Below are 21,945 nucleotides of genomic sequence, written 5' to 3'. Positions count from 1 at the left end.
CTTAAAAGCCAGGGTTACTGACAGGGCACAACTAGGAATGACCTTAGGAGTATCCACAAATAAAATGACTTCTCCTTGAGTAAACATCTCTGTCTTATGACTGTCAAGCATATTCTATGTCTAGACATTAATAGAAGGGTAGGTAATATAAGCCTGCAAGATGTTTTTTTTTAAAAAAACTAATCTACAAACACAAAACTTAGGTCACATTTTTTAAATAGAATATAGAATATTTTGTTGGCAAGTAGAAATGAATTCCTATCAAGACAGCAGTAGTCCACATGGCTCCTTCAGGAGGCACAGGTCAAGACTACGTTCATAGTGCTGAAACACTACCTGTTTTTTGGGGCCTTTTTCTGCAGAGTGTAAATATGGTTAGCAGAGGCTACACATGTGTAATTACTCTGATGACTAATTCAGTGCATTCTTACATTTTAAATGTTTTTCTGTTTAAGTTGCTCATACAATAAACATCAAGTAATATGACTCTCATAAACAAAAATGTTCTTGACTCTGCAATAATTAATATAAAGAGTACTGTTGTTAGTCTACTGAAGTAAAAGTCAAGAAAGCTATCTTCAAACAAAATATGTATTTTCCACTTTCAAGAATTTCCACTATAACTATGCCAGATACAGAAAGGTCTCTATGCAGACATGTCCCAAGACCCAGATGGGGAAAGAAAAGAATGATCTCTTTAAAAAGATTAGTAGACTAAGGAAGATTTGAAATATCTTTCAACTTTGTAGTTGCTATGATTCTATATTTACCATACGAGAAGTAACACAAAAATGTTCATTATCAGCTATGTATTAAGACTACAAAAATAACTGAATAATAAACTAGCCTTTATTGAGTTCAGAATCTTGTGAGAAAAAATATAATCAAAAACAAAGTGAATACTTGAAAGGGTGGATTTTTTTGGTGGGGAGGGGGTTTCTGGGTAATGAGCCGAGGTCTTGCACGTGCTAGGCAAGCACTCTACCAGAGATACACCTATAGCTTGTTGATTTTCTTTTGAGTCAGGGTCTCACTAAGTTGCCCAGACAGCCTCAGACCATCAGGAATTTGCTTTTAATGGAGGCAACTCTTCAAAGGTGGCATGTGAGTTGACCTTAGGGACAATAAAGCTTTGCCACCTTGAAAAGAAGCTTAGCACAATTAGGGCAGAGGAGCACCAGCCCAAACAATGAAGCACAGCAGCATACAGGATGTTCTAAAAATTTGAAGTATTCTCTTCAAAGATTAAAAACTGCATTATTTAGAAACTTTTATAGAACATGACAAAGTAATTTGATGCCCACTGAATTTAATGATGAAATATCTGGACTTACAGCCTGTATGTATTTTGGTTAATCACTGATCTGTCGCAGGCAGGTCTTTAAAGGAATAGTTAAAATGAGCCACTAAGAAATGAAAACACAAACAAAAATTGATCCCTCACTACAGGTATTTTGAGAAACACTAACTTAGGAGACAGTCCGCTATATGGTGGGCAGAGTACAGGAAGAGCTAGCAATATCAGGAATCATACGTCCAAGTGCGAAGCTATCACAGCCTGTACTATAAAGAGCTCTTCTAACAGTAAATGCAAAGTAAAACAAAATGATGGGGTCTGAAATTTGCTAATTTCCCTCTAATACAGAAAAGAAAATCTGAGTTATCTACATAAAATGCTGCTAGAATCACACCAAATGCAGATGTGCAAATCACAGACTAACATGGTTAAAGGGCAAATGTGCAGGGAATCAAGAAAATCAGGTTTACAGTAGTTGATTCATGTAAAAAAGGACCAAGGTTTATGTAAGAAAAGAATGGGAAATGCCAATTCGATCAAGACAATTTGTAATTATCTTAGTTACTTCATTTGAAACATACAAGGCAAAAAAAACTGAGTTGATACAGAGGTTTACTATAGTAGGGATTTCCCTCCCAAAATAATGTTATACCAGTCAAATATTAAGTAAAAGTCTTAAGGAAAGTCAACTCTTCCAAGGTACCAATTCAGAAAAAATGTTAATTTATATTAATTCTCCCCATCAGTTAGGATTGACGAGAAGGTCTGTTATTTTTGTATTACTAAAGAATTACTAAATTGTATTTGATCAGAAATAACACAAATACATTGGAGTTTTAGGAAGTTCTAGTAGCTGAAATAAGATGGTTGGCTACGATATAGGAAATAAGCAGGGAAAACAATGTTTAAAACTATCATTTTAAACAAATGATAGTTTAACTATCATTTAAACTATTCATTTGAGCCAAACATCCAGATTTCCTTACCAGGGTTGTCCATGAAGCCAAAGAGGACCAATGACAACACAAAGTTGATTTGCAATTAATTTCAATTAAGATGATTTGATTATGGACTGACCTTGGTTTCACCACTACCATGTTCCTCTGGAAACAGTATGGAAGTCTGATTACATTTCACCAAGTGTTAGTAAACACAAAGCATATTTGTGCTTTTGCTTTTCTACAATTACCTTCACTCAATTCTGGTTGGTGCAGTACAATAAGTTATTAAGAGAAAGACATAAAAGTTTTAATTGTAGAATTCTACTACAATTGTCTTATTCTTTTAGTTTTTGTCAATCTCTTATTGTGCTAAATTTACAAACTGAACTTTATCATGTATAAAGGGAAAAGTACAGCATAGGAATAGGTACATGTATAGTAGATGTACGGGATTCTATACTATGCATGATTTCAGACATCTACTACATGTCTTAGCTTATTTACCCATGATAAAGAGGACTCTTGCTCTCTGAAGATTTTATGCAGTTTGGGGAAGGAATTTCAATTTAGGCAACTTGACTGACCTGGCAACAGCTAGGTAGAATCAGCTGAATCACAGACCATCTTGATAGCATCATATAAATGCCTCAGTGTTTGACACACTTTACCACTCATGACATCTGCTTAACTAGTCATCAAAATCATTTAAATAAACAAGGCAGGAAAAGTACAATAAAGAATATTTTTCGGTGAAAAATTATGACATGTTACATTAAAAATTCCTTTTGGTGGGCAAATTAGTATGTCCAAGTATTTAAATCAAATTGATTAATAGTCAATTATCTAATTTTACCTAAGATATTCACTGCTTTTAAGAAATCAGCTTATATCAAAATTAACTAATACTACATACTAAAATGAGTAGAGTACAGGTATGGAGTCCTATTACACAATAAAGTGTAAAACGTAGTTTTTTAGGTGTCATATGAGATAATACTGTATCTCTTTTTCATACGGGGAGCTAAAAAGCGAGGAAGGAAAATCAGATCTAAGACACTGAAGCCCTTTAACACTTTATAACATTTATTTTATATGGTTCACAATATTCAATAGTGAAATTCTTTCTTAATCTCTTTGAGATCTCCTTCAATGGAACATTGCTATTTTTTTTTTAATCAGTACCAGGGATCGAACTCATGATCACGCTCTTGCAAGGCAGGCGCTTATGACACTGAGCTAAATCCCCAGCCCAAACATTGCTATTCTAAAAACGTAACATGAATCTTTTTGGAGCTCTGTTATATGACGAACTATGGTTAAACCTCATGAAATACATTAATCCAAAGTTTTCAACTTATCAAATACTGATCTACCATATTATCCTTTGCGAACCATAGTTCACTGATTAATAGAAAGTTTACTGAAAAGACACATAATTTGACCCAGTGTTTCCCAAGTGAACTTATTTGATCATATATACCTCATTCAAAATGAAAGAACTGCTTAATAAGATACACTGTAGAAAACATACTTGACATACTTATCTTTAAAATCTTGAAGAACAGCTTAAAAACATAAAAATAATATATAAAAGTCACTGTCAAAGAATTTTTTAAATGTTTTTGGTGCTGTTCACTATCTAAAGCTTTTTTTACCTAAAAGGAAGATCTATATTTGATCATGTTCTAAAAATTCATATCTGATGACTGATGACTACCTATGCTCTATTTACTGAACTGTCAAATAGTTTTCACCTATCATTCTTGGTAATTGGTAAAACAATGATGTTGCTAAATTACCAGTAACGAATTAATTATATCATAGAGACTGCGATTCATGAACTTATTTTGTTCTACAATTTTCAAAAAGATGGCCACGTTTGTGCTCATCACATTTGTCACAGAGTTTTCAAACAAAAACAAAATTTTGCCAAACACTTTGTTTGTGAAACCAAACTGAGGGCAAACAAAAGTGTTTGTGAACGATGGTACCACTGTACACATTGTTATAATGTTTATTTTAATGAAATTAAAATTTGGGAGAAGTTTCAATATCAACTTTGTTTCATCAAATAAGCAGGTTTCAGACTACCAACCGGTCATTAAAACAACTATATCAGAATGAATGAATTTTAGTGTTTATAAATAAAAGCCTAGTTGATTTAAATTTCAATATAGAGTCAAAAAAGTACATGAAAATGTGAAAAAATGACTAGGAACAAAATAAGTTTATGCAGTCTTTTAAAATATGTTTTAAAGATTTTGTTGATGAAATTACAAGAGAATGTAAGAATCAGGGGAGTGATTAAAATAATTCCATCACTAGGCCTTTGAACACTACCAGAACAGTAAAGAAAAAAGGGGTCAACGTTATCACAAGACAACCACATCATGCCTACAGGTAAAGAAAAGCTTTGGTTCAGAGTTACCATTGCCTTCTGAAAATATCATGGTCAATTTAAACAATAAATTTTAGAATGCTCTATCTGCTATCTCTGTTCACAGAAGAATTTTCAGTCAGCTTTTCCAACACTTTACATGGATTGCTTCTGCCCAGAAAAAAATAGCATCAAGTCCAAGAGCTGAATAGATGACAAATTCATTATGGTTGTGGCTTTACTAGAAAATATGAGTGCTAATTTAAATAGAATTAAACATTCCCTCAACTGTATTGTCCACTGTTTACCTTCTTGCATTAATTTAAACTATTTTATTATTTCTCAGAAATGTCTTATAAGAAGTACCCATCTTGGGGGCTGGAGGTTTAGCTCAGCAGCATAAGTGCCTGCCTTGCAAGCAGGCAGTCATGAGTTTGATCCCTGGTACCGATAAAAAGGAAAAAAGACAAAAAAAAAAAAAAAAAAAAAAAAAATACCCATCTTACCTAATTTCAAAAGTAATAACTGACATGTACTACATATATTAAGTCCACAATAATCAAATGCATATATTTCTCCTCAAAACAATAATTAACTTTTTATCTGAATTCAGGTAGCTATTTTAGATTTTACATTAAAATCTATCTATTTTCTGTAGGTTTTGGTAAAAAACAAATTTTATATCATTAACACAAATACTATTTCTTCTTTCAAGTCTTCCAATCCCTCTCTTCAGAAATAATCTACTCAGAGTACAAAGAATTTCAGTGATTTTTGTAGCATTCAACGACTTCAGTTTGATTATATTTATTTATTTATTTGCATTTATTCTTCTCTTCTAAGTTCCTTAAAAGTAAGATTTTCATCTCATTCATTTTTTAAACCACATTGCCTAATGGAATAATTCACACAGATAATGCATAGAACATATATTTTTTGATGTTAAACTAACTTACAACTGATGAAAAATTGTCTGGAATTTATTAAAATGACAAAGATGAAGCTCAAAGAACTCAGGAAAAATATTCTCACCGTCTGTCTTCAATGTTTGAATTCCTGTTTTCTGAGAAAGGAAACTGAGAAGGATATTGTCAAGCAGCCCTGATGTCATCTAGAGTCCTTCAGTCAACTGTGCAGCATCTTGAAGAAGAGGAAAAAGACAGTTTGGTAACTATTCCCAATCAGATGCAGGAATTTTTTTATACTGTTAAGTAGACTTATCCCAGTATCTTTTTTTGTTCAGTTCAATGCAGAAGGAGTCACTTGACAAGGTACTGCTTATTATCAGTAGTTTATTAAATCAAAGCAAATGACCCTTGATTTTTTTCTTTTCATGTTTATAATAGTGTATGTTTGTGATACATAATTACATTCATCTTGGGTAACTGATATATGTACGTCACATCTTAATCATTTTTATTTCCCCTTCCCCTCTTTACCTGCCCCTCAGCACTTAGCCCCCCCGACACACACATCTCCAGATCCCTTCATCCCCAGAAGTCCAAGCAAAAGATTCTTGCTTTCTACGTGCTTACTGACAAAAAGTAGGTGCTTCCACACAACAAGCTAAAAAAGATTATAGTTGCTAAGATGACCTTACAAACCTTTGTACTTTCAAATTTGAGTGTTTTGTCAAACTCATTCAATTATGTTATATCCAAAAAGTCTAAAACCCTCTAAATATATATTTCCAAAACAGGAAAAAAAAAAAAAAGAAATGGAAAATAAAACCACTATAATTTGTCATATTAACCAGTTTCAGTTTGAAAATATCAGCATACAACTTTTCCAGAAATGCCAAATTGATAATAAATATCAAATGCGTCATATCTACACAAAGACTCAGACAATGCAAACCAGATTTATTTCAATAGTAAAAAACTGGAAACAATTCAAACTCTTATCAATAGTGAATACATTATGATATATCCATACAATGTAATTTTAATACCTTGTAACAATGAAATATTGCTAAAATAACAATAAAAAGATGAATGAACCTCAAAATAATTTTCCTGATTTCAAAAAAAAAAAAAAAAAGAAAAAAAGAAATATCTTATTATTCTATTTGCCTAAAAGTCCAGAAAATTATTCTACTGTGAGGAAAAAAAGGTAAGAGGAATTGCCTAAGGAAAGATGATATAGAAAGGAAAGAATTACAAATGGAAGTTATCTGAAATTGGGGTGACAGTTTTGTGGGTATACGCTCATGTCAAAATTTATCAACCGGCACACCATAAATATGAACAGTTTATTATACACCAATTATATCCAATAAAGTTGTAAAAAAAATCAAATTCCTTAAAATGTTTTATGTCCTTTGATGCAATTGCCAGACTGGGATTTACCCTAATAGGGGAAAAGAAGGAAGCCATATAGAAGTATTTAGTATGGGGTGATTCATTATGTACATTATTTCTAATAGCAGAAAATTAGAAACAATCATTAAATATCAAAATAAAAATGAAATTCTTAAAACATAATTTTAAAAATTAATTATGGAATATTACATTTATGTGGCCATTGAAACATTATATAAAAAACTAAGTTACATGGAAAGATATATATTAAGTGAAATACAGCAATCTAACATTCAATAGAATTGAATTTTTGTTCACAATTATACAAAAATAAATATAACAATTATCTTTGCAATTAAAAGTAATCAATTTTGCTTTCTTCTGATTTACATTTCCTAATTTCTGTACAATAAACACGTTCTGTGTTCTAACTTTTCTTTTTTCTATTTTTCTTTTTTTGGTACCAGGAATTGAACTCAGTACCTTGAGCTTTCCAGGCAGGTGTGGCTGAACAATCTCCTCCTTCCTCTTAACTTTTCTATAATAAAAACATACTGTTTTTCTAACAAAAATAAATAGCAACAATTTACAACTGTCTACATCCTAGCACACGTGTAAGGATAAAATAAACACTTCTTGGAGGTCCTATACACTACAGACGCAGTTCTGATCTATCACGCCATCTCTAAGAGTAATAGGCAGGATGAACAGGACAAATGGGAGCAAGCAGGAAGTAAGCTACTCGCTTTACCAGGTTCAAAGCACTTTCATGGACCGGATCTAATTGGAGCTTCGTAAGTCAGTGAAATGAACAGACAAGGGATTATCCCATCTTACAGAGGAGAAACCAGACACTGATCAAGTCTGTAAATTATAATGGAATTTTCAGGAGAGTACAAAATAATGTTTTCTTGATTATCCTAAATCAAAAACCTAAAATAAGAGGCTGATCTGGAACTCAAACCCTGGCAATGCTTTACCTAAGCCAAACCAAAACTCAGAGCCTCAGCAGTTACTTGAAACATGAAACACTGACTTTTATCTAGTACTATCATCTATAACAGTCTCAATTCACATTGTTTCAGGAGTCTGTATTTCCCTTGGAAAAGGGTTAAAAATACATCTGTTAATTTTGCTATATTCTAAAATGATTTAATGGTTGACCTCTACTACAGTATTATACCTACTCTGAGATAATAAAAATTAACAAAAGATAATGTAACTCAACTACATCATGGTATATTTATAAGATTTTTTATATTAATAAATGGAAGAATTAGTCTTATATAGAAATCAGTAAAACTAAATCTATCTGCTGTGTTTTGATCATGACAATATGAATAGAATGCTAACTAACTTTACCATAATTATATTGAGAAGTATACACAATCATTAAAATACATGTTGTTGAAGAATGTTAGACAGGGTAAAAAAACTGAAATAAGCTAAGAAAGGAAAATGCTATGCATTTGAATCACATGAACTTTGAAACAAGTGAGAAGGCTGAGATTAAAACATGAACAAGATAACTACAGTCCCCATGAGATTCAGACAAAACCAGAAAACAAACAAAAAATAAATAAATAGAATAAATGAGGCATAAAACAAACAAAAAAGAGGAAACTATTTTACATAAAATGATAAGGAAAAGCTTCTTACAGGAAATTAAATTTATGATTCAAGGAACGTGAAGTCCTAGTTAGAGAGAGAGAGAGAGAGAGAGAGAGAATTTCCAAAAAAAGGAATAGTATACGCTAAAGTATACTATGTATACTTTTAACTTTTAATAGTATACCCCTGAAGCAAAAAAAGGACTTGCTTGTTGCAAGAGCTGAAAGGTGACTACAGTGGGCAATAGGAAGGAAGAAGGATCTTAATATAAACTAAAAATTGGGGTTTTTCTTGTTACACATTACTGAACACATACACAATACTGAAAGGAAAAAAGTCACAAACTTAACAGTGATAATTCTAGTTTATGAGAAAAAATTTAATTTTTGGTCTTAGTATAATCACATTCTCCAAAGTAAGATGTATAAATACTATGGGAAGAAAAAACAATCAGAACTTCCTGTCCAGTACTAAATTGAAGTGGTGAGAGCAGACCATTCTTGCTTTGTACCCAGACTCTCAAGTGTTAAGTTTGTCTTTTACTATTAGTTATGCTACTACATGTATGTTTTCCTCCTATTTCTACTTTTTCATTTTGTTCATTTTAAGCATGAACATGCTAGACTTGCTATCTCTTGAGATAACTTGTGGTTTTTGTCCTTTATCCCACTAATGAGTATTATAGTAACTGCTTCAATGTTATAATAACCTTTCCTTTCTGGAGCTAATGGCCACAACTAATACCACACTGCTGGTGAAAAGCCAAATGCTTTCCCTCCAAGATGGTGGAAAAGGCATTGATGTCTGAAATCTAACAGGGCAATAAACCAAGAAATATGAAAACAAATAGATGAAGAAAAAAATTATGCTTGCATGAAAAATAACATGAATTTGTGTGTTTATAATCCTAAGGAACTTATCAAAAAATCTATTAAAATCCAAAAAAATCAACTGCTTTCATTTTTATGCTAGCTACATAAATGGATTCTAAAAATGGATGTAATTCACTTACAATAGTAACAAAAACAATATGAAGTAGAATAAACTTTTAAAAGTATAAAACTTATGCATTTAAAACTGTAAGACTATTGAATGAAATTAAAGAAAATCTAAATAAATATACAGCCCATGTCCTTTTTATTATTGGAACAAAGATTCAACTGATTTTAAAATTAGATATCCTTAATTTATCAAACCTCTCCAAACTGATCTATCAAAATCATATCATGTTTTTCTTTAGAATTGGTCCTAACATCTATATAGAGGTATAAAGGACCAAAAATATCAAAAGTAATTTTAAGAAAGATTAAAGTTGTAGTCTTAAATTTCCTAGTGTCAAAAATTTAGCTATAAGTCTATAAAGTAGCAAAAACACAATGACAAAAGTATAGATAACAGAAGAGCATACAAGATCCAGAATAACTCTCACATTCAGGGTCATGATTTTTTGAGAAATGTGCCACATCAATTCAATGGAGAAAGAATAATCTTTCTAATAAATAGTGTTGGAACAACTGGATAATCAAATGTAAAGACTAGAAAACTTTCTTTCACAGTATATAAAAACAGTAATTCAAGTTGGATCACAGTCTGAATTTTAAGAACTAAAATAGTAAAGCTTGAAGAGAAAATCTTGTGAATTTAAGTTAGGTAAAGATTTCTCAATATTAAAACAGAAACACAATCCAGTTTGTAAAATGAAAAGTTGAACATGAAAATCTTCAAATGACATCAGTTAGATAAAATTAAGTCCCAGGATGGAAGAAAATATATGCAACTCATACATAATAAAGAAATGATAAGCAGCATGTATTACAATCTTTATAACTCAAGACTAAAAAGATAAAATAATCTTTAAATGGATAAAGAATTAAAGTCGCACACATGCATAATTAAGAGAAATGAAAACATGCCCAAAGTTGTATGCAAATGATATCTGTACCAACCCATAATAGCCAAGATTGTAAGCAAATCAAATATACATCAACGGTGAAAAGATAAGCATAGAATGGTAACAACAACAAAAATAGAATGGACTAATAATTCATGGGAAAGGATGAATCTCAGAAACAACACTTAGTAGAAGAACCTAGACACAAGTACTGTATAATTTGATTTGCATATGAAATCTCTAGAAAAACTAAATTATAGGTAAAGAAAGCAGATAATTTTTAAGGCGAGAAGAACATAATAATGAGAATGAAGGACTCTCACTGGGGTAATCAAACGTTCTAAAACTGCAGTATGGTAATGTTTGCATAACTGAATAAAGTGATATAAAATCATCAAAATGAGCATTCAAAGTGGGTGAATTGCATGCTATGTTAATTATAATCCAAGCTGCAAAAAAACTTGAAAAAGATTCACTTTTACATGGTGACAAACTGCTTTAAAATGAATCTAATGTAAAAGTTAAGATAAACCTAATGAATCACAATTATTCTTTGAAGAATGCAAAAGTAGACATAATGGTAGAAAATTCACCTGTTTTATACACTGCTAGTAGTTAATATATGTTATAGCTGTTGTGAAAAACAGTTAAATAATTCCTTAAGAAAATTACATACTTCACTACTGTATACAGATGAGAAATGAAAAGGTATAGCCACAAAAACCGGTGTGCTCATGGTATTAGTCATAATAGCTAAAAGTCAGAAACACCCTATGCATCCATAAACTGATGAGTAAATAAAATGGTAAGTCCATATAACAGAAAATTATTTAGCTGTAAGAAGGAATGAAGCACTAATACATGCTCCAGTAACACAAATAAACCTTATTATACCTAGTGAAAGAAGCCAGCCAAATAAACCTTATTATGCTGAGTGAAAGAATCAAAACTCATGTATTGTATGATCCCATGTATGCAGAATGTTCCAAATAAGCAAATTAATAGAGATACAATGATTAATGGTTGCCTACAGCTGGGGATGGAGAAAGACAAGAATGATGAGTGACTATTTATTGGTACAGTACTCAATTTTAGGGTTGTGAAACTTAAAAACTACATAGTATTGGGTGCATTCCTATATAAAAGTAAAAATCAAAATTAACGAACTGAACGTTTCAAATGTGTAAATGTTATGGTATGTACATTACATCTTGATGAACTTATAATAATTTGTATTTACTAAAACATCAAAAGTAATTTCAGACTGAAAACTTGGAGCTTTAATTTTATTGTTTGTTTTAAGCTTGCTTAATATGAATCTCAACAATTTATTGATAATAAGCTAAATAAGAAAAGGTTGGGGATCAAGAGATGCAGGGAGGGAGAGGGAGGCAAGAGAAATGAAATAATAAAAGGACTTAAAATCTATTATGTACGTGCACCAATTTTCCACAAGGAATGTAAACCACAAACATGTACTAATAAAGTAATTACATGTTTACATTCCATTTACAAACAGAAAATAACATTTAAAAACTCAAGAACAAGACACATCTAAGCAATGAAAGTAACATAAATTCAGCACATACTATATAGAGAAAAATGCTTTGAAATATAGAACCTAAAATCTAAACAGATGGAATGACATACCATACTCATGACAGAAAGAATTAAAATGAGAATTCTTAAATTGAACACATTCATGTAATGTAAATCCAATTAAGATTCAAAAGCTTTGTTATTGTAAAACTTAATGGAGTAGCAAAAGCCCATCACCAAAATACCTTCAAACCACAAGAGGAATATAATAAAAGACTTGCCTTAACAGATACCAAGACTTATTTTTAAGCTCTAAAAATTACATTAGTGTACACCTGGAAAGGAGACTAATAAACTGACTGCTATCTTCACATATTCAATTCATAATCTATTTGAGAGGGAAAAGTAAATGGATCTTTACTATCTGTGTTACTTTTCTCTTGTTGCTGAGACAAAATACCCAATGCCCAAATTGAAGGAAAGAAAGGTTTATTTAGCTCAGTTTGTAGTTTTCAGTTCATAATCAGCTGGCTCCGAGATAGAGTGGTACATGCAGAGGAAAACAGTTTATGGTGGCAGAAGACAGCAGAGCAGCAAGAGCGATAAAGAAGGGAGCAAGCCTCTCTCCTCCCTAGCTTAGAAACAGTCACCTGCCCACCTCATCTCCTTCCCCTGCTCTTACAGGGCCTCAGAATGCTTGAAAATTGAGCATGGCAGACCCCCGCTGAGTCACTTAAACTTCTAAACTTCTCAAATGGACACAGTGCATCAACTGTGCAACAAATAAAAAACAACCTTCAGAGAAATTAAAATTTTAAATAGAAACTCAAGTTTTTAACATTTCAAATAAGAAAATATGTTTAAGAACTCTGGGGAAGGTGTTCTTATGACATAAAAGGCTAATAGATTCAACTGCCCTAAGATTTAAAAATGCTCAGAATTTTATACAGGCAAGTACCATGTTGCACTGTACCCCCACAAAAAAGGGAGTCAAATTTTTTGCTATCTAGAATATGTATGTGTTTTTCCTATAACATTTTATTTGAAAATGCGAGAGGATAACCCAAATGACATGCATCAGAGCTCAACGAGGATGAGATGGGTGTCCACAGGGAGATGAAAGAAATGGGTGTATACAAAGAAGTGGAGCCCAAGATTTAATTCTGCATTGCACTTTTCTGTAGCTTATTATTTTTAAATTATAAAACACATTTTAGATTTGGCTGTGCAGTACTGTATACACAGCTTTAAGTCTACAATGGCTATAACACCCACATAATCATTTCATAATAAAATATACTAGTAGTGAAAAATCCCATGAAAGGATGTTTGATCTCATTAGCAATCACAGAAAAGCACATTAAAGTGAAAACAGGATGCCACTTGCATCTACTAAATTGAACAAAATTAAGAAACCAGACAATTCCAAGGTTTAACAAGCATATGACCAAATGGAAACTTCTGATACATCACTAGTAGAACATACACTGGTCTAAGGATCCTAGAAAACAATCTAGCACATCTCATATAACCAAACATACTCTACACTTTTATTCTTGAATATACATCCTAGGGTCTTACACATGGGCATCAGAATATAAATAAAATAATGTCGAAAACAGCAATGCTTATAACAGCTTTACACATATGTACACACACTAAAACCTCGATTGTAAACTTGTTATGTGAGTGTTCTACAAGATAGGAGAGAAAATATATCTAATGCATTTTAACTTCATAAATGAGCGACACTGTACAACATTAGTAGTACTTGATGGTGAACATCACAAGATCACAACTGAACCAATGGTTCTTCCTCTTATATCTCTGTCTGTCTGTCTCCTTTTCCTCCTCTCTCCCCCTTTTCTCCTTTCCGTTTTTCTTTCTCTCTAGGATAGTGGGTGATCATCTCCCAAAGGCAACAGGTTATCACAGGAGTTCACTCCTCCAGAAAAGGAGGAAAGGTAAGAAGTCCTCACTTCAGATGAGATTAGAGAGATGTGTGAGATGTGGGAAACTGCTAAAGTTTTTACAAAGGCCAATCTGAAGGAGATAAGGCTATAGCAGTGTGAGTGATTAATCTGTTTAACAACAATGCAGTGTCCTATTTTCTCAAAATCCTCAAAAGGAGGCAAAAGCAAGTGCCACTGGATAGGTTCCTTGGTAAAGTTGAAAGAAAGAAAAAAACTTTGATCCAAAAGCAGTGATTCCTTTTGCAAAAGTTGTCCTACACAATAACCCTCTTCTTACCTCTCTTACACCAGGCAGGAACATTTTCAAAGGTATGAGCAGATTAGTTAATTTATTTATTTTTCTTTGCACCTATGTTTTCCTTATTATTTCACATTATGTTACAGCACTGGATTCATTTTTATGTAAACATTTTGGAGCTGTAGAATGAAACATCTGATTTCCATTATTTCTTATGAGAACATTCACTTTAATATGAAAATATTTTGGATTATAAGAATGTTTCTGGAATGCATTATGCTTGCAAACCAAGGTTTTATTGTACAATATATATTATGTACCAGTGCATAACATATACGTGTGTATGGTTAAGACTATAGCACAGACATACACAAACAAAACAAGCAAACAAAAGTACCCAACAAAATCCCACCTATCCAGTCATAGGAGAAAAACATAAAGTCATACAGTGAAATAATAGCTAACAATGAAAAGAAATGAGCTCTAACTACATAAACACTATGAATAAATTTTTTAAAAATGATAAATGGAAAAAAGCAAGTCTGAGGAGAATATAGAATGCCAACACAAGCTAAAACAAAGCATAAAACTAAACAACATATTATTTAAGTATCCACAGAAAAAGCAAGTACACAATGCTAATGAAAGAAAGTGATGAGATTCGGGGGTGGAGCAGGAGCCAAGACAGAGATGCAATCTCACAGAAGCTAACAGGGATGCAGCCTCCTCCAGTCCTGGTTCTGTGTTACGGGGCAGATTCCTTGGAGAACACTTTAACATTCTGCCTCATAATTCAGCACTGGTTGAGCATCATTAACTTAAAAATTTGAAATTGTTTCAAAATCTGAAACGTTTTGAGCACCAACATGACGCTAGAACGTTTCTGATTCTGGATTTTTGGATTAAGGATGCTGCACAAATAACCCAAAACTCAAAATCTTTAAAATGTGAAACACTTATACCCCAAGCACTTTGGATAAGAATTATCAAGTGTAATTCTTGTTGCATCGAGTATCACTTGTAAAAAACAAGTACCTACTAGGTGACAAATCATACTTTCACAAGAATCTTGTTTGGGAAAGCATCTCAGCAATTTTTACCCATGAATGTATACTAACTGCTAGACAATGGATTTTCCTCATTCTCCTTTTTTGAGAAACACAAACAAAAGTATATATAAAGGAATATAAGCTCTTTCAAAAAAAAAACCATAGATAAAAATGTACAGCTTCTCCAATCAAAGGATGAGGCTAACTGATTATCATCTGTTTGGTCTCAAAACTAGTGTAAATATTTACTAACCTACTGCAAATTTCTGAACTGTCTTATGAGTACATAATCACTTTGCCAAAATTATCTAACATGAAATATTCAGGCAAAGTGAAGCAATTTTAATTAACAGAAAATTTTTCAATTAATTTAGCTTCCTCTTATATTAAATCAAACTAAAATGAAGATACATTCATTCACCTGATGGAAATCAGGTAGTTTTCCCTTTTTAAAATGATGCTTTGCCTAGGGAATACGTCATGTCATACGGCAATAAAACAAAATAATTCATATTTTCTCTCAGGGATAATGATATAAATAGTGTGGTGGTTCTTAATAATGAACTGAAAATAAATATTTATTCAAAGCAAATGTGGTCCAACTATAGAGATTTAAAGTAGTTTAAAATAGAAAAATCATGCTCTAAAAACCTAACAATCATCTTAAAAGTACTGTAAGTTCCCAGCCAAATAAAAGAAAAAGAGGAAGGAGAAAACAGGATGGAAAGCAGAAACAAGCGAGGTCCCCAAGGCCAAATAAACTCAGGAGACGATGAATTAAAGTTAAACAAGCTATATATTTCCCTGGTATGTGTACAGATGTGAGAATGCAGCTGGGGGACATTATTATTTATTCAGTATGTTCCTGTCCATCTCTGAAAGTAACACTAGATTCCAGGTAGTCAGTGATGGTTTAAGTCAAAGGGGTTTGATTTTTAATTCAAAGTGATTAGTTATTAAGAAGGCCAAAATTATATCTATTTAAAACTAGAACAGTTCAAATTCTCACTGCAAGTGCCTAGTACACACAATGCTTATCATGTCTTATAAATCTGAAAATTCTTTTAAGTTTATCAAGTGCTCATGTCATCAAATATCAAGTGCTGATGTCATCAAAAAATTGGGATACAATGGAACCAACACAGAAGACTCGGGGGTGGTTGGGGAGGACAAGGTCTGGTTATATAGTTCAGGCTGGCCTGGATTCACTATTTGGCCGAGACTAGCCTCAAACTCAAGGGGATTTTCCTGCTTCAGCCTCCCAAATGCTGGGATTACAAGCGTGCTCCACCACACCTGGCTCTCACAGAAGCTATTTCTAAAAATTAACAGACAAACTTAACTCTATACTTAATGTCTAAAACATACATGGCAACTATAATTTAATCAGTTGTCAATTTGAAAAATTATTTGGATGAATTATGACTAAAAATTATGTTAAACCAGTGAAAAAAGTAGAGACTTCTCTCAAGAATCTCAGCAGTAAACAAAAGAATCTCAGCAGTAAACAAAAAGAATAAAACTTATTTTGCTGACAAAACTTCTTTTGCTCACTCACAGTCTGTGAATCAGTTTTACTAAAAACTGTAATCTAGCAAAGATATTTGATAAGGTTGACTATATATCAATTTCAGTACAATCTTTACTCCTGCTGCTCTCCTCTGCCTCTTCCTCATGGTACTACACATATGGGAGAGACAGTAGATCCATTAATTAAGGCTGTATTAGAAGAGGTAAGCCATAGGCAGTAGAAAAGGTATGTGATGCAATAACCTGTTTTTAAAAAACGTAAGTCTTTGACTACTCAGAGATTCAAAACATGGTTCTGAAAGAGTTTTGGCCCAGACAGGACCCTGTAGCTGGTAAAGCATTGGAGGCAGAACCAAGGAGCTCCATCTTCCCCACCCCTAGGAATTTACCTGTGGCTCTATCTTCCCCACCACTAGGAATTTACCTATGGCTCTATCTCCCCCACCCCTAGGGATTTACCTGTGGCTCTATCTTCCCCACCCCTAGGAATTTACCTCTGGTGCCAAACAATACCAATTGGCTACCTGTGCATCCCTAATGCCCCTCAGGCTCCACCCCAAACCTAAGCTACAAGTAGGCCTCCACTCCACGTGTCCCATGGAGACATCCCCTATCCCAGGAAATGCTGCACCCCAGGGGATGGGGCAGGGTCTCTCCCCGCATTCTTTTTTTTTTTTTTTTTTTTTTTTTTGTCTTTTTTGTTTTTATCAGTACCAGGGATCGAACTCACAACTGCCTGTTTGCAAGGCAGGCGCTTATGCCGCTGAGCTAAATCCCCAGCCCCCTCCCCCCCGCATTCTTAAAATAAAAGTCATTTATATTTCATACTTCTTATCTTTTCAGCCACCACCACAATTCTATCAGGCTCCTATAAACAATGATCCGTATGGAAAGTTGAAAATTAAAACTGTCATCCTGCAACACTTTACCAAAGGAAAGTCAATTGTATAAACGCTACTCAAAAGATACTTAATCCCCAAATCTAACATTAATAATTGCATCAAAGTTCATAATTGCATAAGTTCAAAAGTTAATTCTCAAAAGGGATTAACCTTTCAATGCCCAATGATCCATTTTTGGAATCTCCATAACAATATAGTATGTTCTCTTCAAATGCTTTTCTTTGAATCTAGATAATGTATATGAATTCCATGCAAAAATTCAAAACATTTCAACCTTTAGCAGAAAAGAGTTAAAATGCACTGAATACTATATAATAGGCATAGTATTAAATGCCAGCATTTAATTCCTACATTTCTCAAAACAATCTTAAAAAGTTATTCCTATTTTATAAATTAAAAAATCAATTACTAGAGGGATATGGTAGTTTGTCCAAAATCAACCCCCAGAAAGTAAGTGACAGGATATACACAAGATTATCTAGCATCGATCAGAACCACCACACCGCAGTATTTCAGTGTCAACTTTAATTCATTTAGCTGTAAACTTTTGATTCAAAGTATGCTATCCTAAAGACTTGAGCCCCAAACACACTGCTATGTTCTACTGATCACTCTCAACACAGAATATAAGTTTTAAAACAAATGGGTTGCTTCTAATTGCTATGATTAGCTTTTATATAGCAGACAGAAGTACCGGTTATTGATGACAGAGCCAAGTTAAACACTGTCTCAATAAATAATTTATCAATTAGATATCCAAATTACAGACTAGGTTCACAGAAGGTGAGTAACTTGGAAGCAGGAAGTAAATGATCTGGAATTCAAAATCAGGTCAGTTTCTGTAGTGCACTCCACAAATACTCCCCAATAAAGCCTCTACCGTGTTATAACTGCCTTGCTTAACAAGACTGCTTGATTCATGAAAGATGGACAATCCATTTATAATTCATTGGTAAAATATGAATTCTGTGCTATGCTAAAGACACAAATATAATTACAAGTCCTTGCCAATCACACTAGACTTTCTGAGTAAGAAGGTATTTCTAGAGTAATCTAGCCTCTGGCAATTTCTATTGGCAAACTCACCAAATATATTGCTTCTGTTACCATCAGGATATAAACACCCTGGATTTTTCTTATTGGAATGAAGCCTGCTACAATTTTTTTGCAGGAAAATATCCAGGACTTTTTAAGTATCAAACAGCTGAGGAAATGTCAATACTTTAAAATAAATCTTGACCCAGTAAAAACTGGCACAGGGCCTTTTATTTTCTTGCAGTCAGCAAAACTACAAACCTATAAAAATTCAAACAGTAGTTAAGGGCAGGCATTTTTGAAGTATTTCTATATATGGTGAGTCACTTCCACACTCAGTCTACACTGAAGTTTTCTTTTTTAAATCTGGATATGTTGGCAAGAATTGCTATACCCTATAACTATCCTATGAGGAGAGGAAAATCAAGGCTATGTGGAACTATACTAATTATTTTCTCTAAAAACTATTTTCCATGGGAGAAAGAACATGAATATTCTTACTGACTCTGAAGGACTGCTTTGTTCTATAGAGCAAACAAACTCAGGAACTACAGTTCTTAACCCTATACTAGTCCAGACCTTTGTAAAACTAAAAAAAGCAAAAACCATAGTTTAGTAAATGAGTATGACAAGTGGAGAATTGGGTCAGCAGATGGAACTACCGTACTGTACACTTGCACAAAAAATTCACTGAGCTCACAAGTAAAAGTGTTTGACTACTAAAGTCATATTTCAATAAAAATATTTTTAAAAAATTAAAGGGCTCTGTACATTACTATACATTTTCAAAAGAATTAAATCAATTGCTGTTCTGAATTTACAAAGGAATGTGTCTACTTAATTCTTCAACTACTTTCTTTGTAGGTTCTTTTGAATAATAATAACCAACCTCTCAATTCTGAAATTATATGATGAATTTTCATTAAGGGTAACTCACAGTGACCTCCTCTTCATAACTAAGCTGCAAGTTTCTTCTTTAAATATTTAACTGTAACACTTAACTCTTATCTTCAACTTAAAATAAGTTCTACAAAAATGTAGATTTTAATCATTTCTTTTATTAAGTATAGTAAAAATTAGTATTTAGTTTTCCTTTACAAGTTCCTTTATAGTTCTCATTTGCTTATTTAAATTCTTTATTCCCTATTATTTTTCCCTATAACTTAAAAGAGGAAAAGAAAATGTTCCTTTGCCAATAGTGAATAACCCTGAAAAGAAAGAATTTGTGTTTTAAAAGTTCAGTACAATATGCTACAGAACAAAAAAAAGCTGCATTCACCCAATTCTGGAAATTCAAACTGCTTGAAAGTGTTTAAGAAAACTCTAAGGGCTGGGGATTTAGCTCAGCAGTTAAAGTGCCTGCCTGGCATGACCTCACGAAGTCGTGAGTTCAATCCCCCTTACAAAAAAAAAAAAAAAAAAAAGAAGCAAGAAAACCGTAAGATTTGTGTTATACCTTATGAATATTCATTAATAAACTAAATATGTATTTAAGGAACTTGAGCTACTCATTACATCTTTTAAAAATATTTTTATTGATGTATTTATATATCCTTTCATGTTTCTATTTCAAGTAAGACAGTAGGCAGCTAGCAGAAGTTTTTAAAAAGGAAAAAGACACAGGGAACGTATAAAGTTTTACATTAAGAAACAAACTCTTATCAAGAAGTCTTTGGAATATGTTATGCCTAAATTTGCATACTACCAAAGTTTCATATATTGAAACTTAAACCCCAGTGTTACCATGTATAAAGGTGGACCTTTGGGGATTAGATCATGAGTGCCATGTCCTCAGAAATAGGATTGAAGTCCTATAAAATAGGCCATAGGAGCTCCCTGACCCCTTCTGCTATGTAAGGCTCCAGTTAGAATATGGCTGCCTTTGCGCAAGAAGGCCCTCACCAGAACTGAGTCTTCTGCCTCTCGGCCTAGACGTCCCAGCCCTGTTGTTCAAAGCCAATCTATAGGATGTGGTTATAGCTACCCACACAGGATAACTCAAGGCACAAATTCAAAAGCACATAGTAGGTAAGTTTACCAACTAATGGTTCTCATCACATCCTTCCTTCCTACTAACCATGTCGCATATTACAAGGTCTACAAGCAGCTCAATTGTAAGACTATACCAATCTAAGCACAGTGATAATTCAAAGAGAACTCAGAAGATAAATGTTCAGGCAGAGCTAGGTGCCTGGTTAAATATGTCTGTGAATCTGAAAACAGGCCTACAGAACTACAGATAGCTGATTTCTGTGTTGTAAGTTAGAGTTTTCATGGGTAGGAACAATTTTAAGAATGTTTGAATGTTTCATATAATTTATGCTGCCTTAAATAAACAAAAATTTTAAATATCTCATTTTCAAATGAAGGTATTCTTCAAAACAGTCCCAGACTTTTTCAATAAGTAAAATATAAATAACTTCTTTGATCAGAATCTATAAAACTAGTCTGGGATCTAAATCAGAATTTTTACTTGCTTACATAAAATTCAGATTTATCAAAACTAAAATATATTTCCCTTCTCTGTGACAAATGTCAAACTAGTTTATCAATACCTAACCGTTAAAGAAAAATTATTAATATAATACAAAATTCTTATTTTCCTATCACTGAAAAGACTTAACTACATTTTTTTTTAAATAGAGCAATGAAACAAAATATAATACCTTCTGGATGTCTGTCTCCCCAGCGTTAAAATAATGAGTCCTGAGAATCAAGTTCTGAATATCTCACGATCCAAATACTCCCTGGAAATTAAGGAAATATATGTTACTTCAAGTGTATAACTCAAATAATTGCACATGTTTAAAAAGAATTTTCAAACTACTAAAATAAGATGTCTCAGAAAACAACGAAAAAGATGTATTGCAAGATAAAAAGTATTACTATACAAGCTTTCCTTCAACATACCTATTGGTTACATCAGATGAAACAACTGATATTAAAGAGTTATAAAAATATAATTTAGGGTTACACTAATATAAAACTACCAGTTTTTTTTTTTCCATTGGTACCAGGGATCAAACTCATGACCTCACACTTGCCAGGTAGGCACTTATGCCACTGAGCTTTATGCCCAGCCCTGTCACGTATTCTTGAGGATATGAAAAGCTAATGTCAAAGGCAAAGAGGAATTTCCATCAAGGTCTCTAGGAGAAAGAGTATTAGAATTACTTGATATCACTGCATGGTTTGAAATACCTCATTTTCTCAGACAAATAGGAACAGAAATCTTTAAACTAAGAATGAGAGCCCACCTAGA

General features: G+C 32.8%; 1 protein-coding gene across 3 annotated transcripts in view; it reads right to left on the bottom strand.

Moving 5' to 3' along the window:
* Positions 1–21,945, bottom strand: part of Nrip1 (nuclear receptor interacting protein 1) — a 77,262-nt gene that overhangs the window by 38,066 nt on the left and 17,251 nt on the right. For 2 of the 3 annotated variants that reach the window (XM_005003428.4, XM_003469325.5), the window contains exons 2-3: positions 21,350–21,430; positions 5,648–5,755 (exon numbers count right to left, since the gene is read on the bottom strand). The gene's annotated coding sequence lies outside the window, so the exon portion shown is untranslated. Of the gene's footprint in view, positions 1–5,647; positions 5,756–7,398; positions 8,609–21,349; positions 21,431–21,945 lie in introns of those variants that run through there. The other variant, XM_063224730.1, reaches the window with a different exon arrangement.

The sequence above is a fragment of the Cavia porcellus genome, unplaced genomic scaffold, assembly GCF_034190915.1.
Source record: "Cavia porcellus strain 051 isolate PalLab524CR breed Dunkin Hartley unplaced genomic scaffold, mCavPor4.1 scaffold_15, whole genome shotgun sequence".
NCBI lineage: Eukaryota > Metazoa > Chordata > Mammalia > Rodentia > Caviidae > Cavia > Cavia porcellus.
The sequence above is the reverse complement of the archived record's forward strand: the minus strand, read 5'-3'. Positions and strand labels throughout refer to the sequence as shown.